Source organism: Eleutherodactylus coqui, chromosome 2 (genome assembly GCF_035609145.1).
Source record: "Eleutherodactylus coqui strain aEleCoq1 chromosome 2, aEleCoq1.hap1, whole genome shotgun sequence".
NCBI classification, from domain to species: domain Eukaryota; kingdom Metazoa; phylum Chordata; class Amphibia; order Anura; family Eleutherodactylidae; genus Eleutherodactylus; species Eleutherodactylus coqui.
This window is the reverse complement of record NC_089838.1, coordinates 320,539,349-320,555,657: the sequence shown is the minus strand read 5'-3', so window position 1 is coordinate 320,555,657 and position 16,309 is coordinate 320,539,349. Positions and strand designations below refer to the sequence as shown.

The following is a 16,309-nucleotide window of genomic DNA, read 5'->3' as shown; positions in this document are numbered from 1 at the left end:
GTCATGTCACATGGCCAGTTCACTCCATTTTTTTAGAGTGTGGTGCAAATGTCATTTTCACATGCAACTTTCTGGTCTTCCATTTAGAGTCGCCTATTTATGCCACAAGGTCAAAGAAGTTTGCTTTTTTGCCGTAACCCAATTCCACAGTGTTTTTGAACAATTTTTTGTAGTTGATGAGTAAAATGTCAGATGACCCTGACGTGATCTGAACACGCAAGCTTCTGATCTGGAGTCAAACGTTCCACCGTTGCGCCACATGGTCAATGAAACTTGAGTGCTCTGACCCTGTTCTGCACTCTTTTCGATCATGTATCTGTACTGGATCATGAAAAGTCTGATTTGATTTGGATGTGATTTCTAGGCACAATCTTCTGATGTGGAGTGAAACGCACAACCGTTGCGCAACAAGCTCTTGCTGCTGCATGTCAAACTAGATGCAGGAGGCAAAAACTGGCATTGTGTGTCATGTCTGCTTGCTCACTTTTGTTAAACCGTGGTTCTAATAACACGGAGGTTTCAGCTTTTGATCCCCATATGGGCTAGGTTCTCCAGCATCTGAAGTGCCGTCAAGCTATCTTTTGGCAAAGTCTTCGGCCTCTTTTGTGTTCCAAAAGTGGAGCCGTGATGCATGTGTATTTGAATCAAGTTTAAGTAGAGCGCAGTCATGTCACATGGCCAGTTCACTCCATTTTTTTAGAGTGTGGTGCAAATGTCATTTTCACATGCAACTTTCTGGTCTTCCATCGAGAGACGCTTATTTATGCCACAAGGTCAAAGAAGTTTTTTTTTTTTTGCCGTAACCCAATTCCACAGTGTTTTTGAACAATTTTTTGTAGTTGATGAGTAAAATGTCAGATGACCCTGACGTGATTTGAACACGCAACCTTCTGATCTGGAGTCAGACGCGCTACCGTTGCGCCACAAGGTCAATGAAACTTGAGTGCTCTGACCCTGTTCAGCACTCTTTTCGATCATGTATCTGTACTGGTTCATGAAAAGTCTGATTTGATTTGGATGTGATTTCTAGGCACAATCTTCTGATGTGGAGTGAAACGCACAACCGTTGCACAACAAGCTCTTACTGCTGCATGTCAAACTAGATGCAGGAGGCAAAAACTGGCATTGTGTGTCATGTCTGCTTGCTCACTTTTGTTAAACCGTGGTTCTAATAACACGGAGGTTTCAGCATTTGATCCCCATATGGGCTAGGTTCTCCAGCATCTGAAGTGCCGTCAAGCTATCTTTTGACAAAGTCTTCGGCCTCTTTTAGGTGCCAAAAGTGGAGCCGTGATGCATGTGTATTTGAATCAAGGTTGCGTAGAGCGCAGTCATGTCACATGGCCAGTTCACTCCATTTTTTTAGAGTGTGGTGCAATTGTCATTTTCACATGCAACTTTCTGGTCTTCCATTGAGAGACGCTTATTTATGCCACAAGGTCAAAGAAGTTTGTTTTTTTGCCGTAACCCAATTCCACAGTGTTTTTGAACAATTTTTTGTAGTTGATGAGTAAAATGTCAGATGACCCTGACGTGATTTGAACACGCAACCTTCTGATCTGGAGTCAGACGCGCTACCGTTGCGCCACAAGGTCAATGAAACTTGAGTGCTCTGACCCTGTTCAGCACTCTTTTCGATCATGTATCTGTACTGGTTCATGAAAAGTCTGATTTGATTTGGATGTGATTTCTAGGCACAATCTTCTGATGTGGAGTGAAACGCACAACCGTTGCGCAACAAGCTCTTGCTGCTGCATGTCAAACTAGATGCAGGAGGCAAAAACTGGCATTGTGTGTCATGTCTGCTTGCTCACTTTTGTTAAACCGTGGTTCTAATAACACGGAGGTTTCAGCATTTGATCCCCATATGGGCTAGGTTCTCCAGCATCTGAAGTGTCGTCAAGCTATCTTTTGACAAAGTCTTCGGCCTCTTTTAGGTGCCAAAAGTGGAGCCGTGATGCATGTGTATTTGAATCAATGTTGCGTAGAGCGCAGTCATGTCACATGGCCAGTTCACTCCATTTTTTTAGAGTGTGGTGCAATTGTCATTTTCACATGCAACTTTCTGGTCTTCCATGGAGAGACGCTTATTTATGCCACAAGGTCAAAGAAGTTTGTTTTTTTGCCGTAACCCAATTCCACAGTGTTTTTGAACAATTTTTTGTAGTTGATGAGTAAAATGTCAGATGACCCTGACGTGATTTGAACACGCAACCTTCTGATCTGGAGTCAGACGCGCTACCGTTGCGCCACAAGGTCAATGAAACTTGAGTCCTCTGACCCTGTTCAGCACTCTTTTCGATCATGTATCTGTACTGGATCATGAAAAGTCTGATTTGATTTGGATGTGATTTCTAGGCACAATCTTCTGATGTGGAGTGAAACGCACAACCGTTGCGCAACAAGCTTTTGCTGCTGCATGTCAAACTAGATGCAGGAGGCAAAAACTGGCATTGTGTGTCATGTCTGCTTGCTCACTTTTGTTAAACCGTGGTTCTAATAACACGGAGGTTTCAGCTTTTGATCCCCATATGGGCTAGGTTCTCCAGCATCTGAAGTGCCGTCAAGCTATCTTTTGACAAAGTCTTCGGCCTCTTTTAGGTGCCAAAAGTGGAGCCGTGATGCATGTGTATTTGAATCAAGTTTAAGTAGAGCGCAGTCATGTCACATGGCCAGTTCACTCCATTTTTTTAGAGTGTGGTGCAAATGTCATTTTCACATGCAACTTTCTGGTCTTCCATTGAGAGACGCTTATTTATGCCACAAGGTCAAAGAAGTTTGTTTTTTTGCCGTAACCCAATTCCACAGTGTTTTTGAACAATTTTTTGTAGTTGATGAGTAAAATGTCAGATGACCCTGACGTGATTTGAACACGCAACCTTCTGATCTGGAGTCAGACGCGCTACCGTTGCGCCACAAGGTCAATGAAACTTGAGTGCTCTGACCCTGTTCAGCACTCTTTTCGATCATGTATCTGTACTGGTTCATGAAAAGTCTGATTTGATTTGGATGTGATTTCTAGGCACAATCTTCTGATGTGGAGTGAAACGCACAACCGTTGCGCAACAAGCTCTTACTGCTGCATGTCAAACTAGATGCAGGAGGCAAAAACTGGCATTGTGTGTCATGTCTGCTTGCTCACTTTTGTTAAACCGTGGTTCTAATAACACGGAGGTTTCAGCATTTGATCCCCATATGGGCTAGGTTCTCCAGCATCTGAAGTGCCGTCAAGCTATCTTTTGACAAAGTCTTCGGCCTCTTTTAGGTGCCAAAAGTGGAGCCGTGATGCATGTGTATTTGAATCAAGGTTGCGTAGAGCGCAGTCATGTCACATGGCCAGTTCACTCAATTTTTTTAGAGTGTGGTGCAAATGTCATTTTAACATGCAACTTTCTGATCTTCCATGGAGAGACGCTTATTTATGCCACAAGGTCAAAGAAGTTTTTTTTTTGTTGCCGTAACCCAATTCCACAGTGTTTTTGAACAATTTTCTGTAGTTGATGAGTAAAATGTTAGATGACCCTGACGTGATTTGAACACGCAACCTTCTGATCTGGAGTCAGACGCGCTACCGTTGCGCCACAAGGTCAATGAAACTTGAGTGCTCTGACCCTGTTCAGCACTCTTTTCGATCATGTATCTGTACTGGATCATGAAAAGTCTGATTTGATTTGGATGTGATTTCTAGGCACAATCTTCTGATGTGGAGTGAAATGCACAACCGATGCGCAACAAGCTCTTGCTGCTGCATGTCAAACTAGATGCAGGAGGCAAAAACTGGCATTGTGTGTCATGTCTGCTTGCTCACTTTTGTTAAACCGTGGTTCTAATAACACGGAGGTTTCAGCTTTTGATCCCCATATGGGCTAGGTTCTCCAGCATCTGAAGTGCCGTCAAGCTATCTTTTGACAAAGTCTTCGGCCTCTTTTGTGTTCCAAAAGTGGAGCCGTGATGCATGTGTATTTGAATCAAGGTTGCGTAGAGCGCAGTCATGTCACATGGCCAGTTCACTCCATTTTTTTAGAGTGTGGTGCAAATGTCATTTTCACATGCAACTTTCTGGTCTTCCATTGAGAGACGCTTATTTATGCCACAAGGTCAAAGAAGTTTTTTTTTTTTTTGCCGTAACCCAATTCCACAGTGTTTTTGAACAATTTTTTGTAGTTGATGAGTAAAATGTCAGATGACCCTGACGTGATTTGAACACGCAACCTTCTGATCTGGAGTCAGACGCGCTACCGTTGCGCCACAAGGTCAATGAAACTTGAGTGCTCTGACCCTGTTCAGCACTCTTTTCGATCATGTATCTGTACTGGTTCATGAAAAGTCTGATTTGATTTGGATGTGATTTCTAGGCACAATCTTCTGATGTGGAGTGAAACGCACAACCGTTGCGCAACAAGCTCTTGCTGCTGCATGTCAAACTAGATGCAGGAGGCAAAAACTGGCATTGTGTGTCATGTCTGCTTGCTCACTTTTGTTAAACCGTGGTTCTAATAACACGGAGGTTTCAGCATTTGATCCCCATATGGGCTAGGTTCTCCAGCATCTGAAGTGTCGTCAAGCTATCTTTTGACAAAGTCTTCGGCCTCTTTTAGGTGCCAAAAGTGGAGCCGTGATGCATGTGTATTTGAATCAATGTTGCGTAGAGCGCAGTCATGTCACATGGCCAGTTCACTCCATTTTTTTAGAGTGTGGTGCAATTGTCATTTTCACATGCAACTTTCTGGTCTTCCATGGAGAGACGCTTATTTATGCCACAAGGTCAAAGAAGTTTGTTTTTTTGCCGTAACCCAATTCCACAGTGTTTTTGAACAATTTTTTGTAGTTGATGAGTAAAATGTCAGATGACCCTGACGTGATTTGAACACGCAACCTTCTGATCTGGAGTCAGACGCGCTACCGTTGCGCCACAAGGTCAATGAAACTTGAGCGCACTGACCCTGTTCAGCACTCTTTTCGATCATGTATCTGTACTGGATCATGAAAAGTCTGATTTGATTTGGATGTGATTTCTAGGCACAATCTTCTGATGTGGAGTGAAACGCACAACCGTTGCGCAACAAGCTCTTGCTGCTGCATGTCAAACTAGATGCAGGAGGCAAAAACTGGCATTGTGTGTCATGTCTGCTTGCTCACTTTTGTTAAACCGTGGTTCTAATAACACGGAGGTTTCAGCTTTTGATCCCCATATGGGCTAGGTTCTCCAGCATCTGAAGTGCCGTCAAGCTATCTTTTGACAAAGTCTTCGGCCTCTTTTAGGTGCCAAAAGTGGAGCCGTGATGCATGTGTATTTGAATCAAGGTTGCGTAGAGCGCAGTCATGTCACATGGCCAGTTCACTCCATTTTTTTAGAGTGTGGTGCAAATGTCATTTTAACATGCAACTTTCTGGTCTTCCATGGAGAGACGCTTATTTATGCCACAAGGTCAAAGAAGTTTTTTTTTTGTTGCCGTAACCCAATTCCACAGTGTTTTTGAACAATTTTCTGTAGTTGATGAGTAAAATGTCAGATGACCCTGACGTGATTTGAACACGCAACCTTCTGATCTGGAGTCAGACGCGCTACCGTTGCGCCACAAGGTCAATGAAACTTGAGGGCTCTGACCCTGTTCTGCACTCTTTTCGATCATGTATCTGTACTGGATCATGAAAAGTCTGATTTGATTTGGATGTGATTTCTAGGCACAATCTTCTGATGTGGAGTGAAACGCACAACCGTTGCGCAACAAGCTCTTGCTGCTGCATGTCAAACTAGATGCAGGAGGCAAAAACTGGCATTGTGTGTCATGTCTGCTTGCTCACTTTTGTTAAACCGTGGTTCTAATAACACGGAGGTTTCAGCTTTTGATCCCCATATGGGCTAGGTTCTCCAGCATCTGAAGTTCCGTCGAGCTATCTTTTGGCAAAGTCTTCGGCCTCTTTTGTGTTCCAAAAGTGGAGCAGTGATGCATGTGTATTTGAATCAAGTTTAAGTAGAGCGCAGTCATGTCACATGGCCAGTTCACTCCATTTTTTTAGAGTGTGGTGCAAATGTCATTTTCACATGCAACTTTCTGGTCTTCCATTGAGAGACGCTTATTTATGCCACAAGGTCAAAGAAGTTTGTTTTTTTGCCGTAACCGAATTCCACAGTGTTTTTGAACAATTTTTTGTAGTTGATGAGTAAAATGTCAGATGACCCTGACGTGATTTGAACACGCAACCTTCTGATCTGGAGTCAGACGCGCTACCGTTGCGCCACAAGGTCAATGAAACTTGAGTGCTCTGACCCTGTTCAGCACTCTTTTCGATCATGTATCTGTACTGGTTCATGAAAAGTCTGATTTGATTTGGATGTGATTTCTAGGCACAATCTTCTGATGTGGAGTGAAACGCACAACCGTTGCGCAACAAGCTCTTACTGCTGCATGTCAAACTAGATGCAGGAGGCAAAAACTGGCATTGTGTGTCATGTCTGCTTGCTCACTTTTGTTAAACCGTGGTTCTAATAACACGGAGGTTTCAGCATTTGATCCCCATATGGGCTAGGTTCTCCAGCATCTGAAGTGCCGTCAAGCTATCTTTTGACAAAGTCTTCGGCCTCTTTTAGGTGCCAAAAGTGGAGCCGTGATGCATGTGTATTTGAATCAAGGTTGCGTAGAGCGCAGTCATGTCACATGGCCAGTTCACTCCATTTTTTTAGAGTGTGGTGCAAATGTCATTTTCACATGCAACTTTCTGGTCTTCCATTGAGAGACGCTTATTTATGCCACAAGGTCAAAGAAGTTTGTTTTTTTGCCGTAACCCAATTCCACAGTGTTTTTGAACAATTTTTTGTAGTTGATGAGTAAAATGTCAGATGACCCTGACGTGATTTGAACACACAACCTTCTGATCTGGAGTCAGACGCGCTACCGTTGCGCCACAAGGTCAATGAAACTTGAGTGCTCTGACCCTGTTCAGCACTCTTTTCGATCATGTATCTGTACTGGTTCATGAAAAGTCTGATTTGATTTGGATGTGATTTCTAGGCACAATCTTCTGATGTGGAGTGAAACGCACAACCGTTGCGCAACAAGCTCTTACTGCTGCATGTCAAACTAGATGCAGGAGGCAAAAACTGGCATTGTGTGTCATGTCTGCTTGCTCACTTTTGTTAAACCGTGGTTCTAATAACACGGAGGTTTCAGCATTTGATCCCCATATGGGCTAGGTTCTCCAGCATCTGAAGTGCCGTCAAGCTATCTTTTGACAAAGTCTTCGGCCTCTTTTAGGTGCCAAAAGTGGAGCCGTGATGCATGTGTATTTGAATCAAGGTTGCGTAGAGCGCAGTCATGTCACATGGCCAGTTCACTCAATTTTTTTAGAGTGTGGTGCAAATGTCATTTTAACATGCAACTTTCTGATCTTCCATGGAGAGACGCTTATTTATGCCACAAGGTCAAAGAAGTTTTTTTTTTGTTGCCGTAACCCAATTCCACAGTGTTTTTGAACAATTTTCTGTAGTTGATGAGTAAAATGTCAGATGACCCTGACGTGATTTGAACACGCAACCTTCTGATTTGGAGTCAGACGCGCTACCGTTGCGCCACAAGGTCAATGAAACTTGAGTGCTCTGACCCTGTTCAGCACTCTTTTCGATCATGTATCTGTACTGGATCATGAAAAGTCTGATTTGATTTGGATGTGATTTCTAGGCACAATCTTCTGATGTGGAGTGAAATGCACAACCGATGCGCAACAAGCTCTTGCTGCTGCATGTCAAACTAGATGCAGGAGGCAAAAACTGGCATTGTGTGTCATGTCTGCTTGCTCACTTTTGTTAAACCGTGGTTCTAATAACACGGAGGTTTCAGCTTTTGATCCCCATATGGGCTAGGTTCTCCAGCATCTGAAGTGCCGTCAAGCTATCTTTTGACAAAGTCTTCGGCCTCTTTTGTGTTCCAAAAGTGGAGCCGTGATGCATGTGTATTTGAATCAAGGTTGCGTAGAGCGCAGTCATGTCACATGGCCAGTTCACTCCATTTTTTTAGAGTGTGGTGCAAATGTCATTTTCACATGCAACTTTCTGGTCTTCCATTGAGAGACGCTTATTTATGCCACAAGGTCAAAGAAGTTTTTTTTTTTTTGCCGTAACCCAATTCCACAGTGTTTTTGAACAATTTTTTGTAGTTGATGAGTAAAATGTCAGATGACCCTGACGTGATTTGAACACGCAACCTTCTGATCTGGAGTCAGACGCGCTACCGTTGCGCCACAAGGTCAATGAAACTTGAGTGCTCTGACCCTGTTCAGCACTCTTTTCGATCATGTATCTGTACTGGTTCATGAAAAGTCTGATTTGATTTGGATGTGATTTCTAGGCACAATCTTCTGATGTGGAGTGAAACGCACAACCGTTGCGCAACAAGCTCTTGCTGCTGCATGTCAAACTAGATGCAGGAGGCAAAAACTGGCATTGTGTGTCATGTCTGCTTGCTCACTTTTGTTAAACCGTGGTTCTAATAACACGGAGGTTTCAGCATTTGATCCCCATATGGGCTAGGTTCTCCAGCATCTGAAGTGTCGTCAAGCTATCTTTTGACAAAGTCTTCGGCCTCTTTTAGGTGCCAAAAGTGGAGCCGTGATGCATGTGTATTTGAATCAATGTTGCGTAGAGCGCAGTCATGTCACATGGCCAGTTCACTCCATTTTTTTAGAGTGTGGTGCAATTGTCATTTTCACATGCAACTTTCTGGTCTTCCATGGAGAGACGCTTATTTATGCCACAAGGTCAAAGAAGTTTGTTTTTTTGCCGTAACCCAATTCCACAGTGTTTTTGAACAATTTTTTGTAGTTGATGAGTAAAATGTCAGATGACCCTGACATGATTTGAACACGCAACCTTCTGATCTGGAGTCAGACGCGCTACTGTTGCGCCACAAGGTCAATGAAACTTGAGTGCTCTGACCCTGTTCTGCACTCTTTTCGATCATGTATCTGTACTGGATCATGAAAAGTCTGATTTGATTTGGATGTGATTTCTAGGCACAATCTTCTGATGTGGAGTGAAACGCACAACCGTTGCGCAACAAGCTCTTGCTGCTGCATGTCAAACTAGATGCAGGAGGCAAAAACTGGCATTGTGTGTCATGTCTGCTTGCTCACTTTTGTTAAACCGTGGTTCTAATAACACGGAGGTTTCAGCTTTTGATCCCCATATGGGCTAGGTTCTCCAGCATCTGAAGTGCCGTCAAGCTATCTTTTGGCAAAGTCTTCGGCCTCTTTTGTGTTCCAAAAGTGGAGCCGTGATGCATGTGTATTTGAATCAAGGTTGCGTAGAGCGCAGTCATGTCACATGGCCAGTTCACTCCATTTTTTTAGAGTGTGGTGCAAATGTCATTTTCACATGCAACTTTCTGGTCTTCCATTGAGAGACGCTTATTTATGCCACAAGGTCAAAGAAGTTTTTTTTTTTTTGCCGTAACCCAATTCCACAGTGTTTTTGAACAATTTTTTGTAGTTGATGAGTAAAATGTCAGATGACCCTGACGTGATTTGAACACGCAACCTTCTGATCTGGAGTCAGACGCGCTACCGTTGCGCCACAAGGTCAATGAAACTTGAGTGCTCTGACCCTGTTCAGCACTCTTTTCGATCATGTATCTGTACTGGTTCATGAAAAGTCTGATTTGATTTGGATGTGATTTCTAGGCACAATCTTCTGATGTGGAGTGAAACGCACAACCGTTGCGCAACAAGCTCTTGCTGCTGCATGTCAAACTAGATGCAGGAGGCAAAAACTGGCATTGTGTGTCATGTCTGCTTGCTCACTTTTGTTAAACCGTGGTTCTAATAACACGGAGGTTTCAGCATTTGATCCCCATATGGGCTAGGTTCTCCAGCATCTGAAGTGTCGTCAAGCTATCTTTTGACAAAGTCTTCGGCCTCTTTTAGGTGCCAAAAGTGGAGCCGTGATGCATGTGTATTTGAATCAATGTTGCGTAGAGCGCAGTCATGTCACATGGCCAGTTCACTCCATTTTTTTAGAGTGTGGTGCAATTGTCATTTTCACATGCAACTTTCTGGTCTTCCATGGAGAGACGCTTATTTATGCCACAAGGTCAAAGAAGTTTGTTTTTTTGCCGTAACCCAATTCCACAGTGTTTTTGAACAATTTTTTGTAGTTGATGAGTAAAATGTCAGATGACCCTGACATGATTTGAACACGCAACCTTCTGATCTGGAGTCAGACGCGCTACTGTTGCGCCACAAGGTCAATGAAACTTGAGTGCTCTGACCCTGTTCTGCACTCTTTTCGATCATGTATCTGTACTGGATCATGAAAAGTCTGATTTGATTTGGATGTGATTTCTAGGCACAATCTTCTGATGTGGAGTGAAACGCACAACCGTTGCGCAACAAGCTCTTGCTGCTGCATGTCAAACTAGATGCAGGAGGCAAAAACTGGCATTGTGTGTCATGTCTGCTTGCTCACTTTTGTTAAACCGTGGTTCTAATAACACGGAGGTTTCAGCTTTTGATCCCCATATGGGCTAGGTTCTCCAGCATCTGAAGTGCCGTCAAGCTATCTTTTGACAAAGTCTTCGGCCTCTTTTGGGTGCCGAAAGTGGAGCCATGATGCATGTGTATTTGAATCAAGGTTGCGTAGAGCGCAGTCATGTCACATGGCCAGTTCACTCCATTTTTTTAGAGTGTGGTGCAAATGTCATTTTCACATGCAACTTTCTGGTCTTCCATGGAGAGACGCTTATTTATGCCACAAGGTCAAAGAAGTTTTTTTTTTGTTGCCGTAACCCAATTCCACAGTGTTTTTGAACAATTTTCTGTAGTTGATGAGTAAAATGTCAGATGACCCTGACGTGATTTGAACACGCAACCTTCTGATCTGGAGTCAGACGCGCTACTGTTGCGCCACAAGGTCAATGAAACTTGAGTGCTCTGACCCTGTTCAGCACTCTTTTCGATCATGTATCTGTACTGGATCATGAAAAGTCTGATTTGATTTGGATGTGATTTCTAGGCACAATCTTCTGATGTGGAGTGAATCGCACAACCGTTGCGCAACAAGCTCTTGCTGCTGCATGTCAAACTAGATGCAGGAGGCAAAAACTGGCATTGTGTGTCATGTCTGCTTGCTTACTTTTGTTAAACCGTGGTTCTAATAACACGGAGGTTTCAGCTTTTGATCCCCATATGGGCTAGGTTCTCCAGCATCTGAAGTGCCGTCAAGCTATCTTTTGACAAAGTCTTCGGCCTCTTTTAGGTGCCAAAAGTGGAGCCGTGATGCATGTGTATTTGAATCAAGGTTGCGTAGAGAGCAGTCATGTCACATGGCCAGTTCACTCCATTTTTTTAGAGTGTGGTGCAATTGTCATTTTCACATGCAACTTTCTGGTCTTCCATTGAGAGACGCTTATTTATGCCACAAGGTCAAAGAAGTTTGTTTTTTTGCCGTAACCCAATTCCACAGTGTTTTTGAACAATTTTTTGTAGTTGATGAGTAAAATGTCAGATGACCCTGACGTGATTTGAACACGCAACTTTCTGATCTGGAGTCAGACGCGCTACCGTTGCGCCACAAGGTCAATGAAACTTGAGGGCTCTGACCCTGTTCAGCACTCTTTTCGATCATGTATCTGTACTGGATCATGAAAAGTCTGATTTGATTTGGATGTGATTTCTAGGCACAATCTTCTGATGTGGAGTGAAATGCACAACCGATGCGCAACAAGCTCTTGCTGCTGCATGTCAAACTAGATGCAGGAGGCAAAAACTGGCATTGTGTGTCATGTCTGCTTGCTCACTTTTGTTAAACCGTGGTTCTAATAACACGGAGGTTTCAGCTTTTGATCCCCATATGGGCTAGGTTCTCCAGCATCTGAAGTTCCGTCAAGCTATCTTTTGGCAAAGTCTTCGGCCTCTTTTGTGTTCCAAAAGTGGAGCCGTGATGCATGCGTATTTGAATCAAGTTTAAGTAGAGCGCAGTCATGTCACATGGCCAGTTGACTCCATTTTTTTAGAGTGTGGTGCAAATGTCATTTTCACATGCAACTTTCTGGTCTTCCATTGAGAGACGCTTATTTATGCCACAAGGTCAAAGAAGTTTGTTTTTTTGCGTAACCCAATTCCACAGTGTTTTTGAACAATTTTTTGTAGTTGATGAGTAAAATGTCAGATGACCCTGACGTGATTTGAACACGCAACCTTCTGATCTGGAGTCAGACGCGCTACCGTTGCGCCACAAGGTCAATGAAACTTGAGTGCTCTGACCCTGTTCAGCACTCTTTTCGATCATGTATCTGTACTGGTTCATGAAAAGTCTGATTTGATTTGGATGTGATTTCTAGGCACAATCTTCTGATGTGGAGTGAAACGCACAACCGTTGCGCAACAAGCTCTTACTGCTGCATGTCAAACTAGATGCAGGAGGCAAAAACTGGCATTGTGTGTCATGTCTGCTTGCTCACTTTTGTTAAACCGTGGTTCTAATAACACGGAGGTTTCAGCATTTGATCCCCATATGGGCTAGGTTCTCCAGCATCTGAAGTGCCGTCAAGCTATCTTTTGACAAAGTCTTCGGCCTCTTTTAGGTGCCAAAAGTGGAGCCGTGATGCATGTGTATTTGAATCAAGGTTGCGTAGAGCGCAGTCATGTCACATGGCCAGTTCACTCAATTTTTTTAGAGTGTGGTGCAAATGTCATTTTAACATGCAACTTTCTGATCTTCCATGGAGAGACGCTTATTTATGCCACAAGGTCAAAGAAGTTTTTTTTTTGTTGCCGTAACCCAATTCCACAGTGTTTTTGAACAATTTTCTGTAGTTGATGAGTAAAATGTCAGATGACCCTGACGTGATTTGAACACGCAACCTTCTGATCTGGAGTCAGACGCGCTACCGTTGCGCCACAAGGTCAATGAAACTTGAGTGCTCTGACCCTGTTCAGCACTCTTTTCGATCATGTATCTGTACTGGATCATGAAAAGTCTGATTTGATTTGGATGTGATTTCTAGGCACAATCTTCTGATGTGGAGTGAAATGCACAACCGATGCGCAACAAGCTCTTGCTGCTGCATGTCAAACTAGATGCAGGAGGCAAAAACTGGCATTGTGTGTCATGTCTGCTTGCTCACTTTTGTTAAACCGTGGTTCTAATAACACGGAGGTTTCAGCTTTTGATCCCCATATGGGCTAGGTTCTCCAGCATCTGAAGTGCCGTCAAGCTATCTTTTGACAAAGTCTTCGGCCTCTTTTGTGTTCCAAAAGTGGAGCCGTGATGCATGTGTATTTGAATCAAGGTTGCGTACAGCGCAGTCATGTCACATGGCCAGTTCACTCCATTTTTTTAGAGTGTGGTGCAAATGTCATTTTCACATGCAACTTTCTGGTCTTCCATTGAGAGACGCTTATTTATGCCACAAGGTCAAAGAAGTTTTTTTTTTTTTGCCGTAACCCAATTCCACAGTGTTTTTGAACAATTTTTTGTAGTTGATGAGTAAAATGTCAGATGACCCTGACGTGATTTGAACACGCAACCTTCTGAACTGGAGTCAGACGCGCTACCGTTGCGCCACAAGGTCAATGAAACTTGAGTGCTCTGACCCTGTTCAGCACTCTTTTCGATCATGTATCTGTACTGGTTCATGAAAAGTCTGATTTGATTTGGATGTGATTTCTAGGCACAATCTTCTGATGTGGAGTGAAACGCACAACCGTTGCGCAACAAGCTCTTGCTGCTGCATGTCAAACTAGATGCAGGAGGCAAAAACTGGCATTGTGTGTCATGTCTGCTTGCTCACTTTTGTTAAACCGTGGTTCTAATAACACGGAGGTTTCAGCATTTGATCCCCATATGGGCTAGGTTCTCCAGCATCTGAAGTGCCGTCAAGCTATCTTTTGACAAAGTCTTCGGCCTCTTTTAGGTGCCAAAAGTGGAGCCGTGATGCATGTGTATTTGAATCAATGTTGCGTAGAGCGCAGTCATGTCACATGGCCAGTTCACTCCATTTTTTTAGAGTGTGGTGCAATTGTCATTTTCACATGCAACTTTCTGGTCTTCCATGGAGAGACGCTTATTTATGCCACAAGGTCAAAGAAGTTTGTTTTTTTGCCGTAACCCAATTCCACAGTGTTTTTGAACAATTTTTTGTAGTTGATGAGTAAAATGTCAGATGACCCTGACGTGATTTGAATACGCAACCTTCTGATCTGGAGTCAGACGCGCTACCGTTGCGCCACAAGGTCAATGAAACTTGAGTGCTCTGACCCTGTTCTGCACTCTTTTCGATCATGTATCTGTACTGGATCATGAAAAGTCTGATTTGATTTGGATGTGATTTCTAGGCACAATCTTCTGATGTGGAGTGAAACGCACAACCGTTGCGCAACAAGCTCTTGCTGCTGCATGTCAAACTAGATGCAGGAGGCAAAAACTGGCATTGTGTGTCATGTCTGCTTGCTCACTTTTGTTAAACCGTGGTTCTAATAACACGGAGGTTTCAGCTTTTGATCCCCATATGGGCTAGGTTCTCCAGCATCTGAAGTGCCGTCAAGCTATCTTTTGACAAAGTCTTCAGCCTCTTTTGGGTGCCGAAAGTGGAGCCATGATGCATGTGTATTTGAATCAAGGTTGCGTAGAGCGCAGTCATGTCACATGGCCAGTTCACTCCATTTTTTTAGAGTGTGGTGCAAATGTCATTTTCACATGCAACTTTCTGGTCTTCCATGGAGAGACGCTTATTTATGCCACAAGGTCAAAGAAGTTTTTTTTTTGTTGCCGTAACCCAATTCCACAGTGTTTTTGAACAATTTTCTGTAGTTGATGAGTAAAATGTCAGATGACCCTGACGTGATTTGAACACGCAACCTTCTGATCTGGAGTCAGACGCGCTACTGTTGCGCCACAAGGTCAATGAAACTTGAGTGCTCTGACCCTGTTCAGCACTCTTTTCGATCATGTATCTGTACTGGATCATGAAAAGTCTGATTTGATTTGGATGTGATTTCTAGGCACAATCTTCTGATGTGGAGTGAAATGCACAACCGATGCGCAACAAGCTCTTGCTGCTGCATGTCAAACTAGATGCAGGAGGCAAAAACTGGCATTGTGTGTCATGTCTGCTTGCTCACTTTTGTTAAACCGTGGTTCTAATAACACGGAGGTTTCAGCTTTTGATCCCCATATGGGCTAGGTTCTCCAGCATCTGAAGTTCCGTCAAGCTATCTTTTGGCAAAGTCTTCGGCCTCTTTTGTGTTCCAAAAGTGGAGCCGTGATGCATGTGTATTTGAATCAAGTTTAAGTAGAGCGCAGTCATGTCACATGGCCAGTTCACTCCATTTTTTTAGAGTGTGGTGCAAATGTCATTTTCACATGCAACTTTCTGGTCTTCCATTGAGAGACGCTTATTTATGCCACAAGGTCAAAGAAGTTTTTTTTTTTGCCGTAACCCAATTCCACAGTGTTTTTGAACAATTTTTTGTAGTTGATGAGTAAAATGTCAGATGACCCTGACGTGATTTGAACACGCAACCTTCTGATCTGGAGTCAGACGCGCTACCGTTGCGCCACAAGGTCAATGAAACTTGAGTGCTCTGACCCTGTTCAGCACTCTTTTCGATCATGTATCTGTACTGGATCATGAAAAGTCTGATTTGAGTTGGATGTGATTTTTAGGCACAATCTTCTGATGTGGAGTGAAACGCACAACCGTTGCGCAACAAGCTCTTGCTGCTGCATGTCAAACTAGATGCAGGAGGCAAAAACTGGCATTGTGTGTCATGTCTGCTTGCTCACTTTTGTTAAACCGTGGTTCTAATAACACGGAGATTTCAGCTTTTGATCCCCATATGGGCTAGGTTCTCCAGCATCTGAAGTTCCGTCAAGCTATCTTTTGGCAAAGTCTTCGGCCTCTTTTGTGTTCCAAAAGTGGAGCCGTGATGCATGTGTATTTGAATCAAGTTTAAGTAGAGCGCAGTCATGTCACATGGCCAGTTCACTCCATTTTTTTAGAGTGTGGTGCAAATGTCATTTTCACATGCAACTTTCTGGTCTTCCATTGAGAGACGCTTATTTATGCCACAAGGTCAAAGAAGTTTGTTTTTTTGCCGTAACCCAATTCCACAGTGTTTTTGAACAATTTTTTGTAGTTGATGAGTAAAATGTCAGATGACCCTGACGTGATTTGAACACGCAACCTTCTGATCTGGAGTCAGACGCGCTACCGTTGCGCCACAAGGTCAATGAAACTTGAGTGCTCTGACCCTGTTCAGCACTCTTTTCGATCATGTATCTGTACTGGTTCATGAAAAGTCTGATTTGATTTGG

The 16,309-nt window shown here is 43.4% G+C and overlaps 6 non-coding genes across 6 annotated transcripts; all 6 read right to left on the bottom strand.

Moving 5' to 3' along the window:
• Window positions 1-859: 859 nt before the first annotated feature.
• TRNAW-CCA (transfer RNA tryptophan (anticodon CCA)) lies at window positions 860-931 on the bottom strand. Its single transcript has one exon. It is a non-coding gene; the product is annotated as a tRNA-Trp (tRNA).
• A 592-nt stretch (window positions 932-1,523) lies between these two features.
• TRNAW-CCA (transfer RNA tryptophan (anticodon CCA)) lies at window positions 1,524-1,595 on the bottom strand. The gene has a single exon. It is a non-coding gene; the product is annotated as a tRNA-Trp (tRNA).
• Window positions 1,596-2,187: 592 nt separating this feature from the next.
• TRNAW-CCA (transfer RNA tryptophan (anticodon CCA)) lies at window positions 2,188-2,259 on the bottom strand. The gene has a single exon. It is a non-coding gene; the product is annotated as a tRNA-Trp (tRNA).
• Window positions 2,260-2,851: 592 nt separating this feature from the next.
• Window positions 2,852-2,923, bottom strand: TRNAW-CCA (transfer RNA tryptophan (anticodon CCA)). The gene has a single exon. It is a non-coding gene; the product is annotated as a tRNA-Trp (tRNA).
• A 594-nt stretch (window positions 2,924-3,517) lies between these two features.
• Window positions 3,518-3,589, bottom strand: TRNAW-CCA (transfer RNA tryptophan (anticodon CCA)). Its single transcript has one exon. It is a non-coding gene; the product is annotated as a tRNA-Trp (tRNA).
• A 3,919-nt stretch (window positions 3,590-7,508) lies between these two features.
• Window positions 7,509-7,580, bottom strand: TRNAW-CCA (transfer RNA tryptophan (anticodon CCA)). Its single transcript has one exon. It is a non-coding gene; the product is annotated as a tRNA-Trp (tRNA).
• Between the last annotated feature and the right edge of the window lie 8,729 nt (window positions 7,581-16,309).